Source organism: Sinocyclocheilus rhinocerous, unplaced genomic scaffold, assembly GCF_001515625.1.
Source record: "Sinocyclocheilus rhinocerous isolate Xijiao unplaced genomic scaffold, SAMN03320098_v1.1 scaffold1708, whole genome shotgun sequence".
NCBI lineage: Eukaryota > Metazoa > Chordata > Actinopteri > Cypriniformes > Cyprinidae > Sinocyclocheilus > Sinocyclocheilus rhinocerous.
The window spans coordinates 433879-456489 of record NW_015648635.1 but is presented as its reverse complement, the minus strand read 5'-3'; the positions used below and the strand labels follow the sequence as shown (position 1 = coordinate 456489).

General features: G+C 38.1%; 1 protein-coding gene and 1 long non-coding RNA gene across 4 annotated transcripts in view; one reads left to right on the top strand and one right to left on the bottom strand.

Annotated features, from left to right (window-relative positions):
- LOC107710117 (transmembrane protein 168-A-like) overlaps positions 1-22611 on the bottom strand; it is a 53837-nt gene that overhangs the window by 9160 nt on the left and 22066 nt on the right. The window contains exons 2-4 of one of the 3 annotated variants that reach the window (XM_016514833.1): positions 19499-19751; positions 16306-16472; positions 420-588 (exon numbers count right to left, since the gene is read on the bottom strand). The gene's annotated coding sequence lies outside the window, so the exon portion shown is untranslated. The remainder of the gene's footprint in view (positions 1-419; positions 589-16305; positions 16473-19498; positions 19752-22611) is intronic. The other 2 variants (XM_016514835.1, XM_016514838.1) reach the window with 2 other exon arrangements.
- On the top strand, positions 1204-12876 carry LOC107710118 (uncharacterized). The gene is made up of 4 exons (XR_001636559.1): positions 1204-1382; positions 6449-6550; positions 9205-9335; positions 12501-12876. It is a non-coding gene; the product is annotated as an uncharacterized LOC107710118 (long non-coding RNA).

Below are 22611 nucleotides of genomic sequence, written 5' to 3'. Positions count from 1 at the left end.
GTCAGTAAACAACGGCTCTGTGTAGTTAATGCTGCTCAATGTGAAAGCCCGCAGGTGATGGAGATTTACCGCTGATTACAGAACCGACTTTACTGACAAGATGCGCGTTAAATATCGCATGCGATTTATCGTGCAGCCCTAGTTCTGACCCTTGTGGGTTATAAAGTGTTTCTATCTGTGGGCTGAGAAACATAAAACAATGCATTATTATTTATGTATTTTTGCAGGTTTGCATACTTTCATGATGGGCAAGCTTTAAGTTGTTCTAGTGCTGTGGATAAGATGCTTCAGTTATGATAATTTCTCATTTTTATGCCTGAAAATAAAATACTTAAAATCAAGCATTATAAAAAAAAAAAAACTCTATATAATAGAAAGCATAAATCTCTCTGTATGCTTTAAAAAACACGGTGGCGTACAGTAATCAGGGAAGTCAAAGTAGGTGAAGCGGCTCGCTCCAGCTCTCTTTATGATCAGCCCCGAAAATGGAACCTCAGTGAAGTGTGGCATTTTCTCTCCAAGGTCCCTGCGTAGGTTGGAGCTCCCTGACTGGGTAAATACAAGGCAGGCTGCCTCCCACACAAACTTCTGCAAGCATGAAAAGAGAAAGAGAGCGAGAAGTTATGAGCTCCCATAGCTGTCTGCTACCTACATCAAGGAGGTCTTTAATACCTGGAGAAAGCTATTCTCATTCATCTCAATGGCAGTTGCTCAGCTGGCGCATGACCATGTTGAAAATGTAGGAATTGTAAATCAGGAATCTGCCATTTTTGAGAATGGCTCCATGCCAAAAAAAATACATAATATATGTAAGGGATAATCAACGGCTAGCCATGCATTAAAGGATTTTAATGCACCACGTGGAGGCAAAGAACCGCCGGACGCAAAGCGACCTTTTTTTTTTTTTTTTTTCAGTGGCGGAAACGGGCTTCCATAGATTAGCAGTGATTCAGTCTAAATCGTTCGAACAGCTAATTCACGCACTGAATCATTTGGAGCTGTTTGTCACTGCGTAAAACAGTACATTTACCGTAAAACAGGATGCTTTACACCAGGGGTGCCCAAACTCAGTCCTGGAGGGCCAGTGTCCTGCAGAGTTTAGATCCAACTTGCCTCAACACACCTGCCGCGAAATTTCTAGTATGTCTAGTAAGAGCTTGATTAGCTGGTTCAGGTGTGTCTGATTGGGGTAGGAGCTAAACTCTTCAGGACGTCCGACCCTCCAGGACTGAGTTTGAGCACCCATGCTTTACACAAACAGCGCTGGATTCAGTTTATATTTACCAACTGCCCATCGAAACCAAGCCTGTAAATGCATCCTTTTATTGCAGCAAAGAGGAAGGACTTTCTGAAGATGAACACCTGCAGCTCATCTATTTCAGGTAAACATGTAGACATTTTTTTTTTTGACCAAAACTGTCTCAAATAACCATCGCCATCTTATTTTGACACGTCAAAACACAATCTTTCTATTGAGTTGTCCTGGGGATACACGTAAAAACAAATAAACAGCAAACGCGCAAGTAGTGACACAGCGTTCCTGATTCACACGCAATGTCTGAGCCCGATGTTCTGAAAATCTGACCCACCCTCAACAGCAGGGCTCCAGACAAAATAAATAAATAAAAAATCACTTAAAGAGCCATTGGCTCCTGTAAGAAACCAAATTAGGCACCACTTTTTCAAGTGTGCGCACATGATAATATAGACGTATAAAGAAAGAATGAAATAAAGAGAGCTGTGTATGGTCTCAGAGTGCATTAAAAGGTCATAGCCTTGTATAAATACACCCAATTAGTCCACATTCACCTTTTTGAATGAAATATTGAGGTCATTCTTCACAAAATAGGCCATGTAATTCTGAAGGAACAAGATAAGTGCAACAAAGGGAAAGAGGGCTTTTTTTTAATTAGCACTGACGGTTGAATGTATAATTGAGAGGTCTGAGCCTTTCAATGTGTTTGAATGCTTCGTCAGTCACTCAAACACAAATAAGCATGTTAATCTGTGTTGCTCTTTTAAAGATGTTGGACTATTGCAGGAGTCAATGCTTTCTGGACTTTCTGTGTGCTACACGACTCCATCCACCTCTTCCTCCTCCGCAGAGAAAAATAAGAGAGAAAAAACCTATGAATTATGCACACCTGTACACCTCCACACCACCTGGCAACCTGCATGTAGCATCACATTAAAAAGGGGCATATAAAATATAAATACCGCTCTTCCGTTCAACACCATGATGTGAAAAAAAGAGCAGCAAGCATCTTCAGTCAGGCTGATTGAATTTGATTTGAATGTTGACTAAACGTTTTCCAGAGAGGATAATTGATCTAATTAATTTTGTGTCCTGCTCGACCATGCACACAATGTATAAGCCAAATACTGCCGCGCTGAGGGGAAAAAAAGTGTGAGAAAGTGTTTGTTTACCTTGTTTTGTATAGGTTTAACATCTGGGATGGTCTGCTTTTTGGATGCTTGACTAGTTTAACCAGCAAGATCATGTTGGTTAAGCATTTTCACCAACTAATTTAGCTATTGTAAGGTCAGAAACGGTTTGTTTAGGTTTTTAAGTGTTGTGTAAGGACAGGTTTATCTGGAATAGTTGATGATAATAGTTAAATTTAAAGTGAAGTGTGGCCAAGTATGGTGACCCATACTTGGAATTTGTGCTCTACATTTAACCCATTCAAGTGCACACACACAGTAGTGAACACACCCACGTAGCAGTGGGCAACCATATTGCTGCAGCGCCCGGGGAGCAGTTGGGGGTTTGGTGCCTTGCTTAAGGGTCTCTCCTCAGTCGTGGTATTGAGGGTGGAAGAGAGCGCTGGTTATTCACTCCCCCCACCGACAATCCCTGCCGGACCTGAGACTCGAACCCGCAACCTTCGGGTTACAAGTCCGACTCTCTAACAATTAGGACATGACTGCCCCATTTAAATTAATTGCAGAGAAGTTTTGATCAATTTTCAATTAATTCAGTTCAATAATTGTTTGTAGTTCACAAGGTGTCAAACTATAATTCATAAATTATATTTATGAATTGATCAAATAAAAGTTTAATATATATATTATACTATATATATAGTAAAAAAGGTATTTTATGTTATCAATATATAAAATAAATATATTCATATTTATAATATATATTAAATAATATACAGTGGGTACGGAAAGTATTCAGACCCCCTTTAAACCCAATTGAGCATCTCTGGAGAGACCTAAAAATGGCTGTCCACCAACGTTTACCGTCCAACCTGACAGAACTGGAGAGGATTTGCAAGGAGGAATGGCAGAGGATCCCCAAAGCCAGGTGTGAAGAACTTGTTGCATCTTTCCCAAAAAGACTCATGGCTGTATTAGATCAAATGGGTGCTTCTACTAAATACTGAGCATTTTTCAGTTTTTCTTTTTTAATAAATCTGCAAAGATGTCAACAATTCTGTGTTTTTCTGTCAATATGGGGTGCTGTGTGTACATTAATGAGGAAAAAAAATTAACTTAAATGATTTTAGCAAATGGCTGCAATATAACAAAGAGTGAAAAATTTAAGGGGGTCTGAATACTTTCCGTACCCACTGTATATTTTTTAAATGATGAGGTTTGAAAATAATAATGAATTCAAGGTCTATCGAAAATATTTTATTGTATAATTCTTGTATATTTTTGAGTACATTTAAGGCATATGTGTTTAAAGTAGATTTGCCCTTTTTAAATAAAAAAAAAATCCACTATTTTTAGATTTATTATGGACATTCTTATGTAACTGACTGAAATATGACTTTGTTATTTCAGTCAGTGCTTGCGATTTTTGTGTGCAAAATGCTTCAGACAGTAGGTTTATTGTCTGGAACTAGCATTAGACTGTAGCCGGCCGCCATACAGCCAAGTATGCAGCCCAACTTAATTTACAGTTCCTGGCATTGGGATTCCATTCTTTCTGCCTTCCTTCCTTGTGCACAACCACCTTCATCTGACAAGCACAGCATCAGCAGCACGAGCGATCTGCTCGCAACAAATCTCATTCCCACAGAAATCAATATGATGTACTGAGGCTCATAAAGAGGCTGTTTGGAGAGGCAGCCACATCACAGCCTAAATCAAGAAGCATGTCGAGCTTCAAATGAAAAAGACGGATGGAGAATAAAGAGTCAAATCTTAGTGATGTATTTAAATTTATCGGCATTGCCTGTTGAATGCTAAAGCTATACCTCACAATACCCCCAAACTCATCCATCTCAATAGGACAAAGAGAATCTTTCATCTGAACAACGTCTCGTCAGTCTCTGTGGATGAATGTTGCAGGTCTTTGTCAGGAATTAGAGGTTTTGTCAATGTATGAAACCACAGTGTGTCTTTCCATAAATGATTCAAGCACTTCAGTTAGCACGTTACGCCATGTCATTTGAGACATTGTGTCTCATTCTGGTGTATTACATTTGAGCATTTCATTTAGCATGAATTAATCATGTCGCCCGGGAAAATTTTCCCTGACAGAACCGAAAATGAAAATGGACTTGAAGTAACAAAATGCAATTTCTGTTCCAGCCTACATGAGCAAAATATACACTTGGCTTGTCTATGGCTCATGTACATTTAGGCACAGTGTGTTTTCTGAATAAAAGAGAGAGAGACAACCGTATCACGGTTGATCTTAAACATTAAAACGTTTCCTTTCATGCCGGTGACCTCATACATCACCTTCATGTATAGCCAAAATGGCTTTTTAATAATCTGACCTGTTCAATACCGCTGAGCTGCAGAAATGATGCCGAGATACATTAATCGAGGTGACTGCGAGGAAATTGCAATTCAACATTAATCTGTTTGTTGAAGCTAAAGCATGACGGGACTGCGGGGCTGTTGAACGGCCGTAATACGGCCATCACGGCCAATAGAGAGAATTATTAACATACTAACAAAAGAAGGCATTAGTCACCATATCCATGATCAAATGAATGAAATGTTGATGAGATCTTCTGGTGAGAATGTATTACGGTCATACAGTAAGTCTCAGAATGGGATGAAATGTCCCATACGGTGATGTTTATTCGAACGGTGATCTTTCGCTTGATTAAGATTCAGAGGTTACATGCATGCATCTCTCTGTCTGAGCCATTACGTTCACTGATCAAAGATTGGAAGTTAATGAAATTGATCCCTTAGGATGAATCCCAGGCAGAGGTGCAGTTGTTCCTCTTGGCTCTAAATGCGAATCGTCAGATCAGTTAAGCTGAGTGAGCAGTTTGGCGTGTGATATTCCAGTCCGGGCGCTCGAGTGCACATCGGACAGATGGAGTGTAAAAGGGTGGCCAAATCACAGATGCCCCACGATGCCCTGTCAATGACAGCGACTATGTAGGATTCAGGATCAACCGATCCTTTCAATCAGATTATTGAATCTTCTGTTGTTCTACATTTTCAGAAAAAAGATGAAAAGGTTGTAACTGGGGTTGTACACTTTCAAAAGATACTAATATGTACATTTTAAATACTAATATGCACCCTTTAGGGGTAAATAAAATACAAAAGTGTTCCTTTTTGAAAGGTACCTCTCTAGTGACAGCTTTTGTACCCTTTTTTTCGTATATTGGAGATACAGTAAAGATGACATCTTGTTAGTTGTAAGTTTCATTTACATAGTCTTCTTGAGTTAAACTTGTTGCCTATTTTCAACAAGCTTTTTATTGTATTTGTATTATATATTATATAGATAGTATTGTATGTAAATGAACAATGTGTACTTTTTCTCCATGTTACCTGCACCGAGATATTCCCGTTTATTTGTCAGCAAAAGTCAATCGGATAGCATTAAACGCTCACAGATCAAACCCAGTCCATTATAAACTTTGAACTTGAGGGTGGGCGTTTACGCGACACCGCTTTCAACTAAAAACTGAAAACTTTTTATGCGTTTTGGCCGTTCGTTTACACGACTACTGCATTTTGAAAACTTTTGAAAATGTGTTTCAATGTGCAAGTTTTTGAAAATGATACTGTTATTGTCTCTGTATAAACTACAAAATGCTAATTTGTATAAAAAGTGACATCATGCGTATTACGTGTTAGGTATGTGCGCAGTGCTTCTTTACAAAGTGGCATCGCCCACTACTGGCCTGGCATGCAAAACTGTTTATGCAAAACTTTTCAAAAACACGAAGGGAAAACTTTTCTGTTTTTAGTACATTGTTGTCGTGTAAACATACCCTTACATTCTTTTTATTGTCTAGCCTTAGCTGAAAACTGATATTTGGTCTCGCTGTACATAGGCCTACAATTATGTGTGTTGACGTTTTTGGCAATAGGTAACGCCACAGTCCTTTTTCTCTGTTTTCTCTAGTAATGTAAATGTAACCTCAATTTCAAAAACCTTTTGCCTTTGTACTGCATAGATAGGCAATTATTATCAAAAGCTCATAATTTCAGTGGTGAATTTTCTCTTTAATAGCTCTGCCGACCTTTCTGATGTCGTCCAACATGATGTTTTGAGCTTCTTCTCACACAGAAAAACTGACAAGCCATTATCCAGCTCAGATCCAAACCAAACAAGGTAAGATCAGTTTCACAAAGTAAAATTTCTCCATCATTTGCATCCTAATTCAATCTATTACAGATTTGTCACCTGTCTTCTAGTCTTAATTGCTGAGTATGGTCATCCTGCTGAAAAGTGTTTTTTTTTGTTTTTTTAATCTCAGTGGGCTGGTTTGATGGTTTTAGAGACGTTTTCACCATTTTTGATCAACTAAAAAAACAGCTAGGCCAGGCTGAGAGACCTGCAAACCAGCTTAGGCTGATTTAAACCTTTTTTTTCTTTTCATAAGAGCTGCAAAAACAGGTTGTCTGTAGGTGTGACAACCTGACCCAAATCAAGTTATTTTGAGTCTGCTATAGTTGGACGTCGCCTTAGGCTGAGTCAGCAGTTTGCCGCTTGATCACACACTGGACAGATGGAGAGTAAGAAGGTGGTCGTGTCCCTCATGCTTCTCAATGCCATATAAATGACAGTGACTATGAAGGATTCAGGGTCAAAACACGGTTTCTTTCAACCAGATATTATATCAAATATATATTATATACATGTAAAGTTGGGTGACAAGTTGTTGACACACTGATTCCGCCCATTGCTAAGTCTTAATTAAAAATTAATGAGCATGTCACATATGTATGCACAATTCATAACATGACGGTAACTTAGAAACAGTTATGGTCTTTGTTGATTCTACACTGAAGATATTTGTAAAAAATGAAGCATGATTAATCAGTGTCAGTGGCCTTTTATTGAATTATAGCAAATATGTTCATAAGAATCTTTTGATGCCATACACAAATCAAAGATACTAGACCCTGACTGACATATTTTATATTACATAAATATTCAGCATTAAACATTTAATTAAGTGAAATTAAATAGATAAAAGCAGTGCAATTTAAAAGAAGAATATGCATAATATGATCCAATTAGGCTGTTCGTTTTATTTTTGTTGCATTTAGTACACATTAAATTGCATAGTAGGACGTCCTTGTTCATCCTGCAACAATGTTTTTATCATCCAATTAGATTTTAGGGTTTAAGAAAGAAATCTCACAAACTGTTGAGCAAATAAATAAATAAAAATTCATTTTTCTTATCAACCTGCTATTTCTGTTTGGTTTTAGGAGTGGTTCAGGTTGGTTTGACAGGAATGCTGTTTGAACACCAACAAAGGATTGAACACAGTGAAGATAAATGCATAGGCTTTCGATTTATTGAATTTGTACTCAATATTGGTTCAAACTTTGCCCTCTGGTTTGTATTGATCCATTGCTTATTTGTAGAGTTAAATTTTACATTGAATTGAGCAGAAATACAAAGGCTCATGGGAGGAGAAATGTATCTCAACCACTGAGTCCTGTTTTTTTTAATTTTTTTTATCACACTCTATTATCCATTGTGTTGAGCAGTCTGCCAAAAAACTGGCTGAAAATCACCAGCCAGCAGCACCTGGGATTAGGCTTTCCTGGCCAGCCAGCCATGAGTGATGGCACGTCTTGCTGAAAGGTTTCAGGAGGGAACGCCGCTCCTCCCAAAACACAAACCCTTCCATTCATCACCCTTCACATCTCCCAGAGCTCTATGGCCACGGCCAGAGGGAGTCAGGGAACACGAGAGAAAAAAATCAAAGCAGCACCATGAGCCAAGCGCCACATACCCACCTCCTGCGTCATACCCGGCCTAGTCAGCGAGTTTCCTCTCCCCTAAGCCAGACAACGCTGAGCCCCCTGGGAGCGCTCTTTTAGCAAAGCAAGAGAGCAGGCGTTTAGGTAGATAGAGACAGGGAGAATGTGTGTTGGGGAGGCTTGATTCACAGCCAAAACTCTTGGAGAGAGAGAACAGCCATGTGATTATTCCTCTCTGTCCTTATTTCTTGCTAAGGTTTGCACATGCAGAGCAATACAGTGGCGCAAACCATTATTGGACGGTTAAGCTACATTTAAAATTCAAACAAATGGCACTAGAGCTTTTCTCAGAACTAATTTCACTTTTCTGAGCAAAATTGTGCAGTTGATTTAAACCCACAAGGTGATTTTTTTTTTATAGATTTATGAAACAAAACTACATGGCACGTTTCCCAGATATATTTTTTTGCCACAATGCACTGGTACTTTAGCCACTTTTATTTTCTCTATTCATCTGAAATTAACTGTAATATATATATATATATAATGTTTAAATCAAAAATCAAAAGCCAGCTCATAATTGCATGATGGTAAATGAAAATAAAAATTAAATATATGTATTTTTTAAATGTCCTATTTTTTTCATACTGTACATATACTTAAGACACTTTATTTTTCCCTGAATGTAATATTTGTTAAAATATATGTATAACATAAAACATAATAATTTTTAAATATTTAAATAACTTCAAAAAGCCAGCTCATGATTGTGATATTCATTCATTCATTCAACTTCTGACCATTCAAAAATCAAGACCATTATGCACATTCAAAAATCAAGACCATTATGCACCATGTTTGTTTGTTAGTAACGTAGTAACCTGGACTGTACTTTCTTGAGTCAGTTGAAATGCAGGCCAAATCTGAGAAACGTGATTTTGGTAAAATACCTTTGTTAAAAATAAATTCCACTTGTTTTGATATTTTGTTTTCAATGGCATGCAATGGCATTCATACATGTTTAACAGTGACTTGTATGCTTTTTAGGCCATTGCATAAGGACCCACTGAAGAGTTTCAGACATGCACAGAGAAAAAGAGATGATGTGACTGCACGAGGAGCTCTGATAGTCCGCCCACTGCTACAGCAACAAACTAATCCACCTCCTCTCCTGATTGGTGAGTCAGTTTGACACACAGCAGCGGACACTTGACACACTCTTCACCCCTCCCATACACACACGCATGCGTGCTCACACACTCAAGGTGAGCGAGCGAGCCACTTTCACGCTTTATTAAAGCAGTAATGACAGAATAGACACAGCGGTTGAGATGCCTGATTGCTCCAAGAATGAATCGTAAAAAAGACACCCGTGGCTTTGGGAGGGAGTTTTTATGCAGCGCTCTATTGGGGTCACCACACATTCAGAATATTAACCAGAGGTGGTTAATGCATCCAAACTGTTTTTGAAGTGCATTAATGCTAGAAAGTGGGCGTCCATTCCTCTCCTGCATCTAAGACTGCATGTTTTGCTCTCTGGAGAGACTATTCTTCAGCTTTTAAAACTGGAGCACGGCACAGCTGGCAGTCCTGTAACAGGCAGGACAAAATAAGGAGTTGCAAACACACAAACAGGCCATCTTCCACACGGTTCTTGTGTTACAATGCTGTCATGTTTCCGTCAATCATCCGTTGGCTCTGTCTCATTTTCTTCATCAACTGCAAATATTCATTCCCACCGCAAGAATTTTATTTTTCCTAGGGTGCACTTTGAAGAACTCCATTACGTCTCTGGAGCAACATTTATGTTTCATTTAAGCATTTGCTTGATATTTCTTCTACAATCCTTAGAAATATAAATATAGGCGCAAATGAGAATATTTTTGATATGCAATACGAGTATAAAGTAGATAATATAACAGATATTTTCAGAGTTCATATTGATTATCTAGGTAAATTGGAGCACACTTTGAAATGTTGAGATATTTTCTTTTTTTTAAAGTCTTATTGGTTATTATTATTTCAGAGTTTAAGCTGATTGGATATGTAGAGAGGGGACTCTTGGTCCCTTGTTGCCATCCACTGGCCCGTGCAATGCTGACAACACGTGACCGCACTAATGGAGAGCCCATTACCATGGGTCCAACTGGCAAAGCAGGCCAAAGTTTCTTAAGATGTGACCCACTTAACGGTACGCTTTTGAGTCAGTGCAAATATAGACGTGGACAGCTTGCTTGTGGGCTGAGTCATGATATGGACTTGGAACTGATGCAAAAACAGGGAACGAATTGATGTACAAATTTGTTTTGAAAAATCATTTGCGGCGCTTCCTTGGCTTGCCCATTTGTCTCTCCAGTGTGTTACATCCTACTTTCCATCTTGGTACACAGAGCAGAATATATAATAGAAAGAGTTAAGCTGGGTCAAAAAATTACTTTCTGACTGAATTGAGAACATTTACGGGCCATACATTCTTCTTACTGGCCATGAAACTATATATTGCAGTATTTCATTATGAAACAGTTGTGTCCCTATGACAAAGAAATATTTCCCTTTTATATTTGTGGCAAACAGAGCCAGTTATTGTTTCTAACATTATATATTAACCAATTTATCCATGTCTTCACTTGTATATTACTGTAATACAGCAGTTCAATAAACAAAAAGCTAATATTAAGTAACTGACATTTTAGATAAAATATTGCCAGTTACGTTGTCTGTTTTTGTTCCACTTATACAAAATTATTACCAAATTAACCAACGCATATTAAACCATTGTGTGACTCTGAGCAACGAAAAGAAACTGAAATAATCTTTGTTTTGTTTTATTTACAATTTAATTTTTTTGTTACAGTGCACTGGGTAGATGAGACACACTCAGGGTAACATTCACAATAACCGACAATACTAGAATACACGAGATAGGAACTTATAGGGCAGATAACGAGGGGCAGACAGGTGAGCACACTGAGGATAATTAACTAATGATTGAACGGGCTAAACCAACAAACGGGGAAGAAACCACAACAAACAGTCCACAGGGGTGTTACAACTACATTTTAAGAAGAAAATACTATTTCAGTTTTTCTACTTCAAAATTTCATTTTTATTTAATCTGTTACTTGCCATTTTCATTGTAATTAAATTATGAAATTTACTAGCAATTGAAAATTGTACACCAATTTTTGTTTTCAGTGCAGAAGTGTTGTTACTAAATGAATTGGTGTTATGAACAAATCAATCAATAACTCCCATTTTATTACTAAATGAATTGAATTACATTTTTTATCTCTTTGTTTTTTCACATTGTTTATCTCTGATAAAAAACAAACAAACAAAAAAACAATAGTAATTTTTAAATTCTATTTTAAATTGGAAAGGTTCTTAAAAGAACCACTTAACAGAACTTTTTAATAATCTGAAGAACCTTTGTCCACTATAAAGAACCTTTGGTGCAATGGAAAGTTTCCATGTATATCTAAAGTTCTTAATGGAAACATACATGCCAGTAAATTACTTTTATTTTTTTAGAGTCTTTCAACTTAAAAAAAAAGTTTTCCTTGCATCTGGTGAGTGTCAGTTTTGGATATCAAATCTAAAAGAGTCTCATCTTGTCTGGTATCTCAGAGAAACTCTTACAGTCAGGGATCACAAAGCTAGTGATGCAAAATCCATCTTATAGCTAATGCTGAGACAGCTTATGCAAATAATTTCCTCATTCGTCCTCCAATGACAAGCCCTTCACCCTATGCAGATGTTTTTCCTTTTTTGTACACTGAAATGAATACAGAATGAAGCTGTGGTGGAAAAACACTTTCCAGAGAGTCCACAATGCTACTTGAACGGGGAGAAATGTGGTGTCATACATCTTCATTTGCAGGTGACAGAAAGCCTTTGGCTGCTCGATGCCTGCTAATAATAATAACAACGGCCATTGAACAATACATTAAGCACACTATGGAAATGTCCCTTGCTTGTTGCTAATTTTGCTAATAGCAGTCAAGTTTAATTTTAGTCCTATTTCCACCAAATCAGCAACAACTATATTAAGCCTAATAGAGTAAATGAACACAATACAAAAATTGTGCTGAACAAAGCAATAGCACACTTAATGAATTTGCCCTGGGGCTCCAATTCACAGATTACCATTCCGGAATGCTCTATATAGGATAGTCTCTGTGTTGTATTGAGAGTCGAGGTGTATGTTGGCATAGTAAGACGTACAGAAAGTCTCCAGACAAACACAGGGATATCACCACAGCTACAACACTTGTACTGTCAAAGCTTAACTCTCAGGCGTATGGATTATGGAGGCAGAGTAACCGGGTGTCGTTCTGTTACAGGCTGACAGACCGTTGTTTTGATTGGGATTGCAACATGCTAATTGGCTGCGCAAAGTTGGCGTAAGCGGGTGATGAAGAGGCTGAGGGGTGCTTCGGTTTGGACAGCTGTTGAAGAAGAAGAGGAGGGTGAAGGAAAGAAAGACGGAGATAAAGGAGTGCACGTGGGCTGAGACAAAATTGCTTGTCAGACTCGCCGCAGTCTGTTGACTGAGATAAGCTGCAACTTGAGGAGGCGGCGATTCTCCGCCCACGGAACCTTAGCGACACCGCCATTTGCAGATGTATGATGCACATAAATGTGTGTTTGTTCAATTACGGATGTTTTTTAGAATTTCAGGGGTTGATTTTTATTAAAACCAACAGATTTTGTTTTATGAAGGACACATTAAACTGAATTATTATTGCTGTTTTATTGTTTTCCCTTTTATTGAAGGTCCCTTTTTCCAGACCTTCAATCTTAAAATATGAAAATAAATTTGGATAAAAATACTAATTATTATATTTTTTAAACTTTGAACTTTGATCGCAAAGATTGAAATAAACCATTTTATTTATTGTGGGAAAATGATTGTAATTTTTACACCCATTACAAATTGCCATTCAGTTATAAACATTTTACACAATAACCAACAATTTAGCCGCTAATACCATCTTTTTTTACATTTTTATTTTATTTTAGTTTCTTTACTTGGTTACGAAGAGACACCATGATGAAACGTGATGTGAAAAATCAAGGTAAAAATCCCCTTTGAACAGAATAATTTTATTGTTTATCATTTGCAAACGAGCTGTAATTTGGTCGAATTGAGCACAAAATACATAAATAAATAAAATTAAAATATTCTTGTTAAAATATTAAAATATTATCGTTGTAAACAATATTATTATTATTATTACATATCAAGCTGTAATTTGGTCAAAATATGCTAAAATGTTAAATTATTATTAAATTATTATAAGTTACTATTATTATTATTACGTATTATTTTGTGTATTTCATATTCATTAAACACCAGGCACAATTATATCCCAAAACGGTTTAAAATATCATTTCCACTACATAATACTCTTCAACACAGTACATATAGAGATGTGGTGGAAATAATTTTTTTTTTAATCAGAAAAAAATGACTTCTCCTATGCTGCATGCACTTTATATCCACTGTAGGACATTGTTAGCTGACAAATTCAAACTTGTGAGAACATTGTCTAAAGGTCAGTGTTGAAGAAGCTCTCTTGCCAGTTAATCGTTATGACACCAGCAAAGAAGGTTGGCAGAGGAAAGCAAAAATAAAAATCTAATTACAGTGTAGTGCAGGAAACTTCACTAAGCTCCATTATGCTAGCAGCAGGTATTGGTGCTTTTAGGGTCATTTTAGTCTATCATTTGTAGACACAAATGAACATTTTTGATTTTTGTAAAAAAAAACTCTATATTGCTTTTATTTTTGTCCAAAAACGTTTCTCAGTCTGGGGCTTTCACACTAACACTCAGAGTAAGATAACATTGTAGCAGAGGTTGAGTAATTCTCTATGAATACATAAATGATTTTACAGCTCCTCCTCATTGCACTTTTTGTTGATGTACGATAAGACTCATTGCACTCGGAAAATGGCAAAGCTCAATTCCCTCTGTTTGTTTAGGAAATGTGAGCTGCATTCCATACATCCAATTAAAATGAGCAAATTCAATCTGAGTGCTTCCTCGGAAATAATCTTCGTAATGATTAACAGTCAAATGTTTGTATTTGAGGCTTTCCGCCGCTGAGGTTTTGTATTCAAGTGGCGGCGACATTGAATTTGTGGGTGCTGCCGTTGAGGTCCGGACCACAAACCGGTGAACGCCGGTTGGTTTGGACAGCTTTTCACCAACTGGAGGCCAGGTGCTTTCTCATCACGAGGGACACGGGAGCAGATTGTGCTGATAAAAGCCAACGCGGTCCAGCGACCAGACGAGGCCAGAGCAGAGGTGGCCACCCCGCTGCTGTGTGTTGCAGCCTTTGAAAATATGAAATATGCTGTTCACTCCTGTCCGCTCGAATTAATCTCTCACATGAAGAGAAGAGATTCTGCTAAAGACATGTGAGTATATGGAAAACGAATATTGAGTGCACAAAAGCTTTCTGGGAAGAGTAATCTCATTCACAGAGAATTTGAGTCAGAAACCACCAGGGCAGCTGGTTGACTGCACTTTACGTTGTAATCAAGACAACAATCACACACGAACTGACTTATTTCCTTTTGAGTATGTCCACGTTTAGAAGTAGGTCAGGGTTTTTTGAAGCCTGAATGACTGCTCGGGATATTTGTCTTCAAAAAACAAATGCCGTTTAAGACCCTTAAAGCGCATTTACATGGTGAAACCTTCCAGGATCACGGATTCGCGGCACCCACGCATGCAGAAGCTTTGCCAAGGTAATGTATCCGATTAGGCCCGAATCTGATGTGAGCTGAGCTCATTACTATCTAAATATGTGTCAGATAAAACAACATGGCAAATATTGATTTCATAAATTCTCATTTTGATATAATCCTTGGGTCAGACACATGTAAACTGGTTTGCTGAGGTGATAGCATGATGAATTGTCACAGAAGTGAAGTCAGTGCCATTTTATATAATACAGTGTACAAAAATACATTTTATATTTCAGACTAATATGAAAATAATTGACATTTCAGGCACAACATGCTCAATTATTCTGTTTTGTTAGCTTTGGCAATGAAAAATGTGCCAAAAGAAGCTAAAGGAGCATCAAACGTTACTCTTTTTATACAATGAAAGTGAATGGAGACCAAAAATGTCAAGGCAAGATATTCAGTGAATAACAACGTTTTGGTATGTTTTGATATGTCTTTTGTAAACAAAACTTCTGAAGACTTGGAATATAACACACAAGTTGTATTGGCCAATTTCATGATGCTTTTTATGGTGCTTTTTTGTCCTTTTAGGAGCCTGAAAGTCTTTGGTCCCCATCCACTTCTATTGTATGGAAAAGAGCAGCGTGATCATTCTTCAAAACATCTCCTTTTGTGCTCCACAGATGGAAAAAAAAAAAGATGTATGGGTTTGAGGGTGAGTAAACAATGACTGAGACTTATAATTTATATTGGCCACTCTCATAAAGCTTTTATGGTGCTTATTTGTCATTTAGGAGCTTGATTGTCTTTGGTCTCCATCCACTTCTATTTTATGGAAAAGTGCAGCATAATCATTCTTCAAAACTTCTCTTGTGTTCCACAGATGGAAGAGAGTTTGAGGGTGAGTAAATTATGGCAGATTATAATTTTTTTTTTTTTTGGTGAACAGGCATTTTAATAAAGGTAATGAATGTACAGTATTAATACACCCAAGGTGTTTCATGATTGACAGGATTAAATGAGCATGCAGTTTTCTTTGATAACTCTTGATGCTTCTACAAGATTATTAGTATTTTGGAAGTGCAATGTGAAGTCAACTTGGTACTTTTGGACATGGCATTTTCACTCTGGGTGGCAATGTCACAATAAATCAGCTGTCGTGCGCTAAAAGGTTCGAGGCAGTCAATCAAATATATATTTATAAATGTATACATATATATGAGAGACAAATAGAAAAAGAAAGAGAGAGAGATTGGGCTCTGCAGCAATCTGGCAGTCTTCCAAGGGCACCGTTACATCCAGTGAACAAACAAAATACTGGTCAGCTAAATATAACATTTCCCTTCATGAGCAGGCCTCAGGAAAGATAGAGAGAGAGAGTGAGGGATACAGATGTGGTACTGTGGTGGCAACATGACAACGTGAGACGCATGCTGCAGAAACTCACCTGAGGTGAAGCTCAACCATGCTAGCATAGGTCAGGCTTGTCCTTTTTTCTCCTTTCACAGCGACAGTTTGTCTCTGAAGACTTTGTGCACCCTTCCAAGCGCCCCTCAGACTCTTCTTTCTTAGTGTTTGATTAAATTTTCCACCTCTCTCTCTGGAAATACAAAGCTTTGAAACAAGACTTCGCAAGCTGTGGAAGATTAATAATTCACGTTGTAGTTAAAGCTACAGGGACTTGTAAAATTAAGTATTGTTTTTCAAGACTGAGTTGGGTCGTCGTGCATGGATGGAGAATTTGTTGTAGAAATATTAACTTGGGAGGAACGGCGGAATAGAAACTGCTGCATTGTTCATCGCAAATCAAATCTGAGGGAGAAAAAAGCATATATTTATCATCATTATTCAGGAAGAACCCTTAACTCGCCTGCCGAGGATTTGAAGCAACTTTACTTAATCCATCTTTTGTCTCGGTGAGAATTTTTAAACAAGCGCCAAAGCATGGAGAGACTTTGGAGAGAGAAGCCGCGTCTCGCTGAGGGCTGTGTTCTCGCGCTGTGAAGAATATGGCTGCGGAGAAGGTCATAAGTAGACCGGGAGCGCTGCCTGACTGGAGTGTGTGTTAGGGGGTGTCTAGGAATAAAAAAAAATAACCTTGCACCTAAATCATCAACATGAAATTCAGATTCATTGTGACTGGGTTGGAGGATCTCTAGGGCTTTGGATCCCAATCTAAAGGCATTTCTCTGGTTTTCAAAGGACTCATGGAGTCATCCAAGGCTACTGAGGCAGACGCTGTCATCTTTGGTCCGGTTTTGAAATTTGATGTGTATTTTGTTGAAGTAAATGGCTTTTGTCCACTGGAAATATCTTTTTGCAGAGAGTTTTACCATTATTGAAGACCTCCAATGGCCCCTAAAGTAATTGGACACTTAAAGGGGTCATATGATGTTGCTAAAAAGAACATTATTTAATACTACAGCGAGAATCAAAGTTACACTTTCTTTCTTTGCGTGAACATTTGGGTGGCGTTATGCAAATTTTCCCACATCGTGACGTAGACATGTGGGGGCGTGTTTAAACGAGGCGTTTTAGGAGGGCGTGGACCAGTCTTAACTTTTATAAAGAATCTTTCTTTGGGTTTGAGACTTTAGTCTTTGCAACTTTAGGGATCTTATCTATTCACGAACAGCTTGTAACACTCCAAAGAGAAAGGAAAACTTGAAATCACATCATATGACCCCTTTAAGCCGCACTTAAAGTATATCAATCAATGTCATTGCATTTTTATGAATATCATTACATTAAGTGCACACTCACACACACACACACACACATATATATATATATATATAAACATACAAAAATATAATTGATCAGAATGACAACGTCTCACATAAGGTTATGGGTTCGATTCCCAGGGAATGCATGAACTGATATAAAGTGTATACTTTGAATGCATTGTAAGTTGCTTTGGATAAAAGTGTCATTACATACATGAAATGCAAATGTATTCACATATGTAAAGAAATTTCTCCTAAGGACAAAAATGAATCATGAAAAAGGTTTCACACGACCTTCTGCATGTAAAACAGACATTGGTTGAACTGTGGCTATTTTCTTTGTACTGTACATATAAGAGCTAGCTTTAAATATTGGATATAAAGTAACAGGATTGTCCGTTTCCTCAGTGAATGACTCTTTTGAGCCAGTTTCTTGTAGTGAATCAAAAACTTATAGCACAATCAGTGTAATCCGATTCCTGAACATGAATCATTCTTGTTAGCGAATCAATCAGTTTACAACTTACTGTGATTTAAATCAGTGTAGTTATTGACTGATCATTCATGTGACAATGTGTAGTTAAAGATTACATTATGCATTTGTTAGTAGTATTTTATAAATACTATTTATAAAAAAGTGAATGAAATATGTTACCATATATTTCTCTGTATATAACAGCTAACAAGAAAATATCAGCAATATATTTTGTGGCCGACATTAAGAAAGCACACAGTGAGAAGGAAGTGACAGCAGAGCTGTGAACGATGTACAGTAGTTAATTCTGGGCATGGCCGTCCACTCGCTTCATAAAAACCCAATGTCACATTGCTTTTTGACCCTTCGGTGTTAGTACTCTATCCATGCAGGCAGAGAACTGAAATGTCTCATGCATTGCAATCATGCAGAAAGAGAAGGAACTAGCAAGTACAGATACTGAGCTTGAGGTAGCAAGTGACATAACCATGTGATCAGGGTTTGCGCACCCCTTTGGCTGCTACCTGGCTCGCGGCAGGCAGTGCTAGCGAGGGCAAACACAGACGCTCCCAAGGGAAGCAGCTGTCTTATGGCAGGGGGCGGCTTTCCAACAGCTTTTGGAGTTAATTTGAGAGTGTGTGCTGACAAGCACTACTGTGATTGTACTGTAGAACAACAAATAGACACACAAGCTCCCACAGAGACACGTCAAGTGTGTGTCAGTAAGATGTGTTTGTGCATGTATGACATATTCAGGATCACAGTTATGGCTGGTTACAATACCAGCATGATATATCAGGATGCGAGTAATTTTTTCCAATCTTCTGTCCTAGTGAGTAAGCCATCCCCCTTCTTTAAAATCCATCTTAAGCTGATGGTTTAGTAGGAGCATAGTAGTAGGTTTCTAGCTGACCTAATGTTGTTTCATGATGGTCCTAACAACTGGTTATTGCAGTTTAAGGTGGTCAACCATCTGGTTTGTGTAACCAGATTAAACTGTGAAACCATGTTAAACTGGTACAGTTTGGGTAAAAGTTTGAAAAGCTTTAAAGCTGGATGATTTATAGTCCTTACAGATGGATGGATGGAGGGACGGACAGATAGATAGATAGATAGATAGACAGATAGACAGATAGACAGATAGATAGATAGATAGATAGATAGATAGATAGATAGACGATAGAAGCTGTAGCTCCACCCATCATGATACACATTATTAGAATAATGTAGACTTCAAAATAAAAAAATAAAAAAATTTAAAAAAGCAAAATAATTTTCAAAGAATGTGCATAAGAAGGATTCTCTTTAATCAGATCTAATTACAAATCGCATTTTTAGCAGTGCAATCCTATGAAAGACCCTGGGCAACAGAAGCTGCTTTAGAATATCAAGTATAATTACGAGTCGTGCAGAACCTCATTAGTTTGAAATATTAGTACCTCGGTAGAGCTGGCCTCCAGTCTTCATGGGGGAATCGCGCTGGCTTTGGCAGCCAGTCATTTGTTGATTTTGAAGCAGATCAGTGAAACAGGTCTGCCATGCTGTGTCAACCTCACTCGCCGTCGCCGCTGCCTGCGTGGTGGATCAGCAGCGCTCTTGAACTCCGCTCTGAACGATGCATCTTATGATGCGCTGTGGCTGGCTGGCAAACCGTCCACTCCAGCTGATAAACACCTTTAATCACCCGGCTTCCTGTGGTGGAGCGTGCAGGGGTTATCAACAAGAAAATGGATAAAACATTACAAATATGCATGTGAAATTTGCAATATCTGCACATCAGGGATACAGCTCAACAAATCCTCATATATCGTACTGCTGTGAATGTTTAGGAATGACTGATTTAATAGATCAGACTGAGCACCCTGTAAATTAGATGATGCCTGTGGAGATTTGAAGACTTTTTTTGCATTTGTTTGCAAATGTTGGGTCTCAGTTAGGCCTCCAAAGAAGCTTGTTTTATTTCATAAGCACTCAAACTATCCTTTAGGTGTAAACCTTTTACTGTGCACTATTAAAAATTTATTTTTTGAAGTTCTAAATAAAGATTAGTGGAGTGTGTTTTCCAAGAAAATATTATTTCAAAGCTTTTAACACATTTAATTCAACCGCGACACATCCAGTGTAGACCATAGATATGTATATATATCTATGGTGTAGACAGCATCACTGATTATAATGAGTTCTATAGTATTTTGTCGCACCGCGCCACTCGCGTCCGGTGTAGACACGGTGTAACATTGGTTTTGCTTTGTTTCACAGAACTAATTGTTGCCTGGGTTGCGTATGTATGTGTGAGGCGGAGCTATCAAAATCGCTTACCCCACCTTTAAAAAACAACCCACGGCAACAGTGTAAAAGTAGCCCAATTCCAAGGTAAAACCACAGACTTAGCAACACTGCTGGTAGCTGACATGTACAGTAGTTGCAAAGTCGAGCCAAATGTCTAAAGTTGACTATCAAAGTGTTGCCATGATTTGGTAATGGAATTTGGAATTTTTCTTCCATTTGTTCTGTAACAGAACCATTATTGGAACCGTTAAAAATTCTTTACAATCCCATCCCTATTGGCTAGTCACCACGGTCTATTTAGCCAGTCTTAATTTGTCTCATTTTGAAATACGTCACATTACAGAAGTGAAACAGGATGTGCATGCTGATTCATGATTTTAACGCCACAACCTCAGATTATAGATCAGTTTCACACCATATGGAGGATGTGAGTGGAAAATGATCACATTGCAGGGGCGCTAATTGTTGAGATGAATAAGATCTTCAAAGGTATTTGAGGATACAGTGATGGTGTAACGCAGTGTGTTATTTCAGCCGCCCTGTGTGGTGTCAACATATGTGTGGATCAACATAAACATCTCCAGTTGTCAGGTGAAATCTAGGTGTTACAATCACCTCCAGGATGCCATTTATCCAAACCTGACTTCCTTTGGCTCGGACATCACATCATTTCAAATCAAACAGACTGACACTACAAGACATTCACATGCTCAGATATGGCAAATGTGATGAATTATGTATGACAGTTTTGACAGGTATTCTGTCTTGGAAAATGTACATATCTTTTCTAAATAGGAGATGACGCCTGATGTACACTTCTGAGGTGCAAAATGGACATTCTGACCTATACAACAGCTAAAATCATTTAAAGGAAAGGTTCACCCAAAAAGTACATTTGCTTAAAATGTACTCACCCTCAGGCCATCCAAGATGTAGATGAGTTTGTTTCTTCATCAGAACAGATTTGGAGAAATTTAGCATTACATCACTTGCTCACCAATGGATCCTCTGCAGTGAATGGGTGCCGTCAGAATGAGAGTCCAAACAGCTGATAAAAACATCACAATAATCCACATGACACCAGTCCATTAATTAACATCTTGTGAAGCGAAAAGCTTTGTAAGCTTGTTTGTAAGAAACAAATCCATTATTAAGATGTTTTAACTTCAAGCCGTCACTTTTGACCAAAATACAAGCCCATAATCCGTAATAATGCTTCCTCCGGTGAAAAGTCCATCCCCTACTGTCCTCTCACATTAAAACCCACCAACATATTTGTTTTGGAACTGTTTTGAACTGTTTTGGCTTCTAAATGGTGTTGATCCACACATTTCTCTCCTGATTCAGACGAGATGATAGAGGACAATTCGCTGGCTGAGCCAAACTAATCCTCTAGAGGATAGATTTTAGCCGAAAGCAGTGGTTTGAAGTTAAAGACGCCTTAATTATGGATATGTTTCTTATAAACACGCAGCTTTTCACATCACAAGGCATTCATGGATTGACTGGAGTGGTGTGGATTACTTGTGGATTATTGTGATGTTTTTATCAGCTGTTTGGACTCTCATTCTGACGGCACCCATTCACTGCAGAGGATCCACTGGTGAGCAAGTGATGTAATGCCAATGCTTTCGGCTAAAATATGAGTCCTCTATCCATAATATTGCTTTCTCCAGTGAAAAAGTTATCTCTTCTGAATCAGGAGAGAAATATGCACAGATTAAGCACAGTTTACAAATAAAAACAGTTCTAAGCAAGCATGTCAGTGGATTTTGATATGACAGGACAACAGTGGATTTTGGCCAGAAGTGATGGTTAAAAAGTTAAAATGTCTTAATGATGGATTTGTTTCTTACAAATGCAGCGTTTCGCTTCACAAGACATTAATTGATGGACTGGAGTTGCGTTGTGGATTATTGTGATGTTTTTATCAGCTGTTTTGACTCTCATTCTGACGGCACCCATTCACTGCAGAGGATCCATTGTGGTGAGCAAGTAATGTAATGCTAAATTTCTCCAAATCTGTTCTGGTGAAGAAACAAACTCATCTACATCTTGGATGGCCTGAGGGTGAGTTAATTTGTCAGCATATTTTCAGATTTGGTTTAACTATTCCTTTAATGACTTTTTTATTTGTTTGAAGAACTATAATGCCAGTTAGCTCTCAGACAAAGACAAAAAATATATAAATTTATGTGACGAGAGGGGCGGGGCCGAGAGCCGTGGGAACGGAGCGAGGCCGGTGGAGTAACCTCGCTCCGTT